We start from the raw sequence: 11,315 nt of genomic DNA on the forward strand, positions 1-11,315 counted from the left end.
AATGCATTAAAGCTCTTTCAGAACTCCAAGCTACCAAAATTTTGTTAGTTACTTGGTAAGGCAATAGACAGGATATTAAATAATGCACATACTTATTTAATTGGGTTCCAAGTGTCTTTTGCATTTTCCATATGGACCTCTCTAAAGGACATACTGGGACTTAATATGTAGCCTTTTTAACAGGCTATATAATAACCTAATAACCTTATTTTAACATTAGACAAAAATCACCTACTAAAAGAGAGTGACAGTAAGTTCTTTCTTTCTGACTAAAAACAGGTAAACATGGTAGGTTATTTACATATTTACTAAATACAGGAAGAGAACTTAAAGGTTAAGAAAAATCCCATTAAGCAGGTGAAAACTTTTATTGCACTTACCTACTGAAATTCAATATGTACTTTAACCAAGAATAGCAATTTTTTTACTTTTTTTTTTTAACAGCCTTTTATTAATATATTATATAATAATAAATGGACCTTATGTGACCTTGGGTTATTTAACTTCACTATACTTCCATTTTTGCCCTTGGAATTATATTTATGAAGTAAACAGGTAATACACATTTGGCAGCAACCTTGCATTCAAAAACAGATATTAATGCCCTGGGCTAAGTTTGTTGTTAGAGTCTGGTGCTGTGGTTCCTGAAGCTAATTCTAGCAAGGCTAAATACATATATGACATCTCATGTTATCAAAGTTTATTTTAAATCCTATTTTCTCATCAATATGTGAGCACAGTCCTCCCCCGCCCCCCCCCCCTTTTCTGAGAATGTCTTGTGTGCTACATGAATGTTGTGAAATGAAAACTGAATTTGGTCAGGTGGCTGTGGCAAATACACGTAAGGAGAAACAAGAGTTTCATATCATCTTTCACTTTGAAAATTAATTGGTATTTCTGTGAAATGGTTGTCAAATTTTCTCAGTGCAATACTTTAACAAGTTCTATTGAAATACTAATCAGAATGATAGACAGGGGTGTTTATGAAGAGGAAACTATTGGATATGGCTCAATTTTGCACCGTACTGGCAGTGTGCTCACTGAAATACCATAAAAATGCATTGGGGAACGTCTCAAATCTGCCATGTCTGCTGTCTTGTTACTTTATGTGGGAAAGAGGCAGATTCCATGGAAAAGCATGGAATATATTTAATGCATGTTCTTGTTTTGCCAGGGTTTTAGTTATTATTTTGTTGTGGTTTTGTTTTGGTTTTCAATAATATCTTAATATCTTTATTCACTAGATATGTTTATTTACTTCTAATGTTTAATTGTGCTGAGACATTTTGACAGTGCCTTCTCCTAGCCCACATTCTTCTAGTTCCCTTCAAGCTCAGACACAAGGAGGACCTGCAGTCCCTGTTCCTTCAACTATCATTTGTAATGCTGTTGTTTTTCAAAGCTCTGTATTGCTTCTCCATTTCATATTTCTTTGCTGGACGTGCATATTCAGCTACAGAGAGTTTTTCAAGACTGAGTAACTACAGAGACTGAAGAAAATACCCAAGGTTTAGGAATAAATTTCTTTGATTAGTTTGTTAGTTGGTTTTGTTTGTTGTGGTCTGGTTTGCTTGTTTGTGGGTTGTTTTGTTTTGTTTTTTCATTTCAATTTAAGTTGGGAAAAAACAGCATTTCATTTTTCTGTTTAATCACTAAGCACTTGCAGAAAGTTTATTTGGACACTAGATGACAGTAGAAGATAGTAACTGCAAACAAGATTTTGAAGGAGAACATCATTAGAAACATTTGCTAAGGTTATGTGTTATGACAGTTGATAAACCACTAATGTTATTGTTATTTCTGGAGTTAGATATTTTGCAGTATAGAATTTTGCATTATAGAACTTCAGCTGTAACATACAATGTAACGTTACCTTGATTTTACCATGTAAAAATTTGATTTACCTTTTTTTTTTTTTTTACCATTTTTATTCTGAGACTAGACTATTTTTTGCTTATACTGGACACCATTTTTTTAGCCTAAGCTAGAAAAACAGATTCGTAAAGCCTGTTTTAGCAGGTACAATTAATGCATTCACAATCAAATATGATATTAGATATTCAGGAAATAAGATTGACCATTCCAAATGAACATACTACATTAAAAAAAAAAAAAAAAAAGAAGAAGAAACAACAACGAAGAGGGAACATGGAGTTGCACGGTTTAAAGTAGAGATGACTAAATCTTTTAAGTGGTACAAAAATATTTGAATAGTTCTTGAGAACTTGCTGGTAACATGCAAATTCTTTATTTTCAAGCAGGCCATTCTCTTAGCCAAAGTACTACCTTAGTGAAACAACACATGCATTTTTCATTACCAGTTAGTCTTTTCAAATAAATATAGTTTCCTGTAAATCTTTTCTATCAAGGATATATTATTCACAAAATTTGAGAATTACACTGAAGGCAAACTTAAACTTATTATCACAGAAAAAAAAAAAAAAAAAAAAAAAGTTTTAAACAGGTGTTAGTATTCAAACTAAATATTCTTTCCCAAATCCCATAATCATCAGTACCTGGCAATGCAAATCACTGAAGGCAGGAGCATTCTGGCTCCTGCATCATTTTGGAAAAGAAACCTACAGAGCTATGAAAGTTACCACTAAGACTGATCAAATTTATCCAGAAAGGGAGACTGAGGTTTCAAGGAGCACCAGCCCTGCAGTCGGTCAGAACAGGGCTCAGCTTTGTGTAAAACCCATTCTCACAGACCTCACTTTGATTACTTTTAAGTGCTCGGCACCGTCAGGTACAAGACTCTTGGTCTAATGGAGATGTGCAACAGAAATCTGCACGACAAAAAACGACATCTGCTCCGCCTGCCAGGATAGCCTTTCTGAAGTGTTACTTCTTCACTTTCTATATATTATGCCTTAATAATGTCAAGGGTAATTCCCAAGGCTCTAAAGAAGCACTTTATCATCAGATAAATGTCTCTCCTGAAATGATTAAAATTTTCAATTTACACCAAAGGCTTCAAAGATGACTTCCCACAAATTCCAGGGATTTCTAATAATCCTTCACTGCAAAAGGCAAGGGAAGAGAGAGAGAGAGAGAGAGAGAGAGGTCTTATGATTGTCATTTTCTGTTACTTGTGTTACTTGTTCTTAAATCTCTTTCATTTCTGTTAGGTTTTTTTGATATTTTTTTTTCTGATAGGCAGCCCAGACGCTATCCAGCAAAGTGAGTGCTGTCAGCATCTTTGTAGTGCTCACTGCCTCTTCCAGCTGATGCCCAAATTTCGTGCTCCTCAGATTTCATGTTAAACTTCCAGCAAACAGATACGTTATGAATTCCTACTCCCCCCTCCCCCAACAATATTGCTGTTTGTAAGAAATGAGTGGAGGATTTTCAAAGGAACAATTCACACATCTAAATTCAGAAGCAGTTTGATGCTGTGAATTTAATCTCAGTGGTACAGGTAAATGTTTAGATCAAGAATAAGATAGGATTTCTGCCTGGCATTTCTTCTTGGCTGGTTTAGCATTCCCTTCAGCTCAGTATCTTGCATTCTAGGACTTTCTTCTTGGTTTTTAGTCTATTTTAGTCTATTAGTCTTATTTTACTAATAAATAGAAAAGTTTATTATTAAAGTTTTAATAAGAGACTATTAGTAAGTTTACTATTAGTAAACTATGTGGAGAATGTAGACCTCCTTTTCAATTAGGCAAATTCTTCTGTAAGAGACAGCCTCCACAACTGGAACAATTCCTGTCACTACACTGATGTTTCTTTGTGGGCTTAAGTTCTAACTGTCATTCCCATTATCTTGTTTTTATAATTCTGCAACTGGAAGAGGAAAAAGGAGATTTTTTTAATTGTATGTTTGACTCAATGAACATCTATTCTGCTGATAGCAGCAGAACGAAGACGATTTTATTTTTACCATTGCCTTTGTAAGGCTGGCAATTTAGAGGACATATGCTCAGCTTGCAAGTCATGATATTCAATATGAATTCATGTAGCGGCAAGAGACAGAAGGTGTCAAAAGCATCCTTAATATGCTTGTTTTTCACAGCAGTGGTAAACTACTTTGTTCATCATCAAACTGTAATGCTTTGTGGTCTTCACAGAAAGAAGTATTTTGCCAGAATTTCTGGAATGCTCACATTTTACTGTAAACAAAATAACAACAACTCTGAATACTGCACAAGATTAATTCAAGTTAGTTTCACATGCTTACAGTTGCTTTAATTTGAGCCCATCAACCATGACTGGTCTTATAGCTTTCTCTATGGTATGTTATGAACAAGTCTTTAGAAGGTCAATAAAAAGAGTATCAGCAGAGACATGATTTCTGTCATCATCCCAGGATATTAGTTACTCCTCAATTAGCAGGATTTCTTTATGATATTCTGATGTAAATATAGCAAATTTAAGACCCAATATTAATTGAGAATGCAACTGTGGTTAGCTGTCTACTCACTGCTCAGAGATTGTCTTAATACCAGGCAAAAAGTTTATTCTATATCATGCTTAAAGATAGTGCTTATTCTATATGAAGCATGGTCTACAGCCAATGAAAATTAGCAGATTTACCTTAGATTTCTTCAATGAGTTTAAATCAAGAACATATGAATAAATGCATCCCTTTTTTAACATTACATGATTTCATTGGTTTCAGGGTAGTATAGAAGTATATTGAATACAAAAGAGCAGCATGAATTGTCTTGGTAGTACTTCATGTCTGACATATTCCTACTGTGGTACAACAAATACTTCCAAATTTATAAGTGAATTGCTTCATTAGTGTCATATTATGGTTAATAGTATACTGTCAAAAAATGACAATTTATAAATGTAGGTAGAGGAAAAACTGAAGACACAGCTGGTTCTTTTCAGTCAAATAAACTTTAAGACAGAATGAAATCTGTCAAACCAAGCCAGTGCTCCCACATGTTTCTCTCTGAAAAGCAACTGAAACTCCAAGAACACACAGATGTCTTTTCAAACCACCTGCTATTTCACAAGTTTGTGAGTCCATAGAGAAGCCCTCCCAGGTCTAGCTTTATTCAGAGGCAAGCTGTGCACTAAGCTGCAGAAGGCAATGCAGTTTACACAGAGGGTTTGCACCTGTTTAAATAAAAGATGTTTTCTCCCTGTGACCTCTCAGCTGGACTTTTGCACCTGCAAGCAGCGTGTAGTTAGTCCGAGCAAAAACCAGACCCAGAATGCAGGCGGTAATAAGCAGTGCACCCTGCCACTATAGAAATAAAACCGCTTCCTATTGCAAATCCATAGGAAACAAAGAATGTCTTTAAGCTCCTTGTCAGTCCTCAGTCCCCTGTTCCTAGTAACCTAGAAGAAAACATCTCTGTTCAGTCGATTTCAGTCTCTGTTCACTTAATTTTAGGGTAAAGAGCTCATCCCGGGGAAGGAACATGTCACCAGTGCTTGTAACAGTGAGCACCTAAGCCTGCCCTCTTGGCAGCAAGGGCAGCTGAAGTGAAAGTATGGCTGTGTAGTCTCCAACATTCACAAGCTGGACAGCAAATGATTTTTGTGAGTGATTTTTTGCTTGGGATTAATTACCTTTTACTCAAAACACTGCTTAGCAGCATCAGCTCTGTACCACAGAAATACAGAATGGTTGAGGTTGAAAGGGACTCCTGGAAGTCACCTGGTCTAACCCTGCTGCTTGAGTGGGGACCCAGAATCACATCCCTGTGGCTTTTGAAGATCAACAAGTACCACAGACTTATGGAGGAAAACCTGTCCAACAGAGACAGGAAAAAAAAAAAATCACTTTCTGTGGGAAATAAAAATACAGCCTGACAAGTTTGTGTCAGCATTTGGTAAGGACTCTACTGAAGACATTCCTGACATAATGTTGTTGTAGGTGTAGGAACAATTTAGATATGGAATAAGAAATGCTTTAAATAATGTATAACATAAAGCTAAGCTCAAAACTGTTTTTTATGCCTAGTTTTTAAACCATTAATAACCTTCTGATGACAAAGCAGCAAACTTGCTACTGCACAGAATACATCCTTTCATTTCCAGTTTTGTGGTTAAATAGCAAGAGCTATTTGACTTCTAATGTGTTATAGCAACCCTGTCTCTAGAGGCAGTTTTCTCAAAAAACAATTTCTCAGGCATTTTGAGAGATATTTCCATGGTCTGAATAATAAAACTGCATCAGCCATTACAATCAAGCAAATGACTGGGAAAAGCATCATTTCTTCATTCATTTTGGATGTTGGAAATCATTGCTGATGTTTCTCTCCAGACTCTTCTCCCTCCAGCATTTCCATGAAAAGTGAATTGAAAGCTCCTATCCCATATGGAATATAAAAAACAAAATAAAAATATAAAGTATTTTGTTAATTTAAACTTGCTAATTTAAAACTTGAACTTTGCTTGCCCAGCAATGATAGCACTGTAAATACTTAGATTAAGCAGAATCAGCTTTCTCTTTTTTTCCTCTTGTTTCACCAGTCTCTGCCATTCCCACTGTCAGGCAGGTGTGCTTGAATGTCAGAATTAATAAAGGACCTGGACCAAGCAGTACTGCTGAAAGCTTACAAAACAGAATTAATTTCACATAAATTTCAAGCCTCAAACAGCCACATTAGATTTCAATTCTGAGGTGACAAATCTGCCAACAACTTGTTTGAACTGTTAACATACAAAAAGAGCACAAGAGTAAAAGCTTACCTTAAAATAAGAATTTTGTTTTCAAAGAGGAAGGATTTTGCATTACAATTACGTTGATGTTAGAGTGTTTTGTTGAAGTTGATTCTGATTGTGATGAAAGGAAAGAAAAAGACTGAGGTTAACACATTGATGAAAAAGTTGAATTAGATAAAGAATGTTGAATATTTTGCTGTAATTACATAGGAATACAGTGGTGGTTGCAGAATCAGTTTTCTCTGCATTACCGCAAGTAGTTCAAACAATGAGTTGCGTGGTAAATATCTTTAAATTAAATCATTTGGTATGAAGTTTAACAGTGAGCTAATCTCTGGAAACGCTTCAGACTTTTTCATGAATCACAGTTAAGAATGAGGGAATTATTAGTTCTAATCAACTTTACATTCAGTCAAAACAAACACATTAAATGACAAAAAAAAAAAAAAAAAAAAAAAAAAAAAAAAACACTAAAACAACCATCTTGATTTTGAGCTAAATACAATCAGTATGGTTATTTTCTATGTGAGAATTAATAACCACAACAATATTTATTATTTGTGGTATAAAAAATTCATCACTGTTTTTTTCAGACCATAGCTCTTATCATTACTGGTCCACAGCCACTTAGCACCCACTGGTCCTTAGCACCCACTGCAGCACAGAGGCTGGCTGAGTTGTGCACCCTGGGCCTATTTTGGTAGCCTGCTCTGCCTACCAAAAGCAAACTTAAATTTGAAGAAATACTTAACAAGTGAAGACATAAAAAATGCTGAAAACAAAACAGATTTACAGAGTTCTTCAACACTAATAATCTCAAAATAAAGAATACATCCCCAATATAATCCTTCACCAGTGGTTTTGCCTTGGTCTGAAGAGGACCTATACATTTATAAGCACACTGGAGTCATACGGGGTCACATTACCTGCTCCAGTTCTCAGGACTGCTAAAAGAAAAGCATTGATGAGATCCTAAATATTCACAGTATTTACCTTTTCTCACAGAGGATGTCATGGCAGTTAAATGGTATGTTTAGCATATCTACGTAAAGAAAACAGTAGAAGATTAAAAAATACTAAGAATGCTAAACTATCATTAGTACTGAACTGAATATTCTTGAAAAGAAGAAAAATCTAAAATCACTTAAATCGTTTTTTTCTTATGATATATTTTGCACTGAATTTCTGACCATAAGCTTGAATCCTACTGGTCTATGGTACTTGTTTTTTGTTTTTAATGTAGTCTCCTTAAATTGAGAGTCCAAATTATACCATCCAGGGAAAAGATAAAATACTGCTCAACAGTTGGACCCTGCTTTCAGTTCACCATTTGTGCCTGACCTCAGAAATCACAAAGTGTTATCAGTGCTAGCGCTAGGGTATGAGCGGCATGTATTGTCTTTCTAATGCGTGGATCTATCTGCTTTTTACTAGGGAATTGCCTTAGCCTAACTAATAGTTCCGTGGAGCCAGCTGCTTGAGTTGTAGCCTGTAAAACCTCTATTTGTACCAAGCCAGCTGCTCAGCATCACCATCAGCTGGGTTGGTATAGCAACATCAAGTGGTTGTTAACCCAAATAACCTCCCATTGAAACAGTGCAGGCTACAAAAATCTGCAATCCTGCAGGAGATGAGATCATGGTCATGGAAAAATAAAACATGTTGTGTGTATGTATGAAGGAAATGTGACAGTGTGCTCCCACCCCCACTTTGGTCTGGCTGTTCCCTTGCTCTAAAAGTGTCCTGGCTGCACCAGAGGCCTTGCTCAGGCAGAGAGCAACCATGGTATTGGCTCAAGCTGGGCGCTGGAGGAGCTGACAGACAGACAGACAGACAGACATCTTGCTCAGAAGCTGAGGGTGAGTGGAGCATGTGCAAAAGAACACAACTATGAGTCAATTAAAAGGAATCTTTAATTTACTCAAACACTCTTGCCCATTTGTTCAGCCTAAACAAGAGAAGGCTCCGTGGTGACCTTATTGTAGCTCTTCAATACTTAACGGGGGTTTGCTTATAAAAAAGATGGGAAGAACTTTTTGCACAGTCAGACAGTGACAGGACAAGGGGGGATGGTTTTAAACTAAAAGAGGGAAGATTTAGATTAGAAATTAGGAGGAAATTCTTCACTCAGAGGGTGGTGAGGCACTGGCACAGGTGGCCCAGAGAAGCTGTGGTTGCCCCATCCCTGGAGATGTTCAATGCCAGGTTGGATGAGGCCCTGGGCTCTGATTAGGGCTTTTTGCCATCATTTTAATTCCAGTTCCAAACTGCTGCTTTGAAAGGGAATGTTTGAAAAGCCAAATCACACAACAGAAATGTGCCAAATGGGAGAGCCACACTTCTAAGTAACAGAAAGGATTGATTGTGCATATATAATCCTTCAGACATAAGTCTCTGACCAAGTGTGGTACTTGGATTGTATTTAGCTGTACCTATGCTCCTTACCTCCTTGGTTCAAGGAGTTTAGAGAGCAAGGGGATGCACTATGAACTGTGGGACTCAATGGCAGGGCCTCCCTGATGATATTGTTTGTTCTTATCCTCTATGCAGTAAATAAACAAATTGTCATCATCAAATCTTTAAAACACATAAGCTTTATTAAATCACTACTTCACATCAACAAACTGTATGGCTGCTTCTCTCTTCCAGGTGATGTAAAAGGCACGTTCACTTCATTAGACCCAAAGTCTTGACTTAATAGGAGATATGTTTAAAAGTTGAAAAAATTGTTTGAGTTACTGAAATACCTAAAATTATGGTGAAGGAACAGCATTAGTTTTGGTGCTAGAGCAACTACGTAATGAAATCCCTCCTGTAAAAGTGGTATTGGGCAAGTGGGCCCACCAAAGCCCGTAACTTACTCTTTTCCAGATTGCTGCCTGCATGGAAGTGCCTCAATCTAGCCCATAAATTCAAAAGCAGACACATCATGAGAAATTAAAAAGTTGAACTGTAATTGTAGCAAGTGGCTGTCTTCATTTTTCACAAACACACCCTAAAATCCATTTAGAAGTATGTTTTATCTTCTCTCCAGGTATTGACTCTGCCACTGCTAAAGATGAATGAGTCTCAGCTCAGAATGAGTCTCAGCTTAACTTCTTTCTGTTGAAAACCATTCATAGTTGCCTAAAAAGGTTTTGATTGGGTACAGACAAAGAAAAAAATATTAAAGTGGAAAATTATTTTCAAAACATATTTATTTCTCTGCTCTTTCTAACTCAGAGATAAAATAATTTTGATAGCTCATAAATTGATCTATTGAAAGCCATAAATATTAAGCAAAACAGAAAACTATAATTGTACTTCTTTATCCTGGTTGCAGCTGGTATAGAGTTAATGTTCCTCCTAGTAGCTGTTAAGGTGCTGTGTTTTGGATTTAGGAAGAGAACAATGCAGATAACACACCAATGTTTTAGTTGTTTCAGAGCAGTGCTCTCACAGAGCCAAGGCCTTTCCAGCTCCTCGTGTTGCCCTGCCAGCGAGGATGCTGGGGGTGTGCCAGGAGTTGCTGGGGACACAGCCAGGGCAGCTGGCCCAAGCTGGCCGAAGGGATGTCCCATACCATAGAGTGTCACGAGGAATGATAAAAAGGGGTGAGTTGGCCGGGGCTGCTGCTGTTGCTCAGGGACCAGCTGTGTGTGCATCACTTTTTTTTTTTATAAATTATTATTATTATCATTATAATTATTATTATTAGTTCTTATTTTTTACCTGTCTTATTAAGCTGTCCTTATCTCAACCTGTTCCAATACCTAACTGCTCTCTCTGAGAAGAAATTTCTCCTAATGAAATTTACAGAAAAGCCGAGGAAAATAAACAAAAGAAAAATATCATATTAAGCAACAGAAAACTAAGGTATTAAGAACTACTCATAAGGTTAGTATGTATTTCTGTAATGTCAGGATGGGACAATATCTAACCATAATCTTTGCATAAAAGTATGCTTAGGAGAGAAGATGCCATGAACAAATATTAATATGCTTAAGAGAGAAACCAATGGCAATCAATATTGATATCCATAGACCTGTGAATGTTTTGGTAATTACATGTATGTTGAACTTTTTATGTGAATTTGATTTCCAAATGCTTGAAGTGGAAGTGCAGGATTGTGAAGGAATCATGTTAGACGGCTGCTTTCTGCTAGGATAAGAAGTGATGAAGCAATTTGCACTTTTAATTTTCACTCTAACATCTTTAAATTTCAAACTTGGTGTCTCATTGAAACAAATTAACAGCTCACAGCTCCCACAAAGATTATTTCAGAAAGGTTAAGCAGACTTTCAAGCACTTGTACCCAGCTCATCATGACAAAGGGAAAAAAAATCATGCGTTTAGATTTACATTTCTTTAACAACCATGTCAACTACTGCTCCAGTATCATTGCTTGAGATGCACCACCACAATTGATTGTGGAGTTGTGTGATAAAAAAGAAACAGAGATAGGTTGAAATAGATTCAAAAATCAATTTCGCCTTACAGTATAAATAAGAAGGTAGGACAGGAGCAAGGATCAGGTCTGGAAGCAGCTTTCTCTGGCCCCATAATTGAAAGAAACAAGCAAATAGCTGTACTTGGAGGTCAGAGCACAATTTGGTATATGAAATGTGCAAGGCATGGGAATTCCTGGATTCAAGAACAGACACAATTCCTGTACTTGGGAATCTAGTTACCATGCTTGCAATCTG

General features: G+C 36.5%; 1 long non-coding RNA gene across 1 annotated transcript; it reads right to left on the reverse strand.

The window, feature by feature from the left end:
• Positions 1 to 4,540: 4,540 nt before the first annotated feature.
• Positions 4,541 to 8,104, reverse strand: LOC113842589 (uncharacterized). The gene is made up of 4 exons (XR_011807195.1): positions 7,972 to 8,104; positions 7,624 to 7,672; positions 6,658 to 6,741; positions 4,541 to 6,274 (listed from the first exon to the last, which is right to left on the reverse strand). It is a non-coding gene; the product is annotated as an uncharacterized lncRNA (long non-coding RNA).
• Positions 8,105 to 11,315: the final 3,211 nt, after the last annotated feature.

This window comes from Anas platyrhynchos, chromosome 2, assembly GCF_047663525.1.
Source record: "Anas platyrhynchos isolate ZD024472 breed Pekin duck chromosome 2, IASCAAS_PekinDuck_T2T, whole genome shotgun sequence".
NCBI classification, from domain to species: domain Eukaryota; kingdom Metazoa; phylum Chordata; class Aves; order Anseriformes; family Anatidae; genus Anas; species Anas platyrhynchos.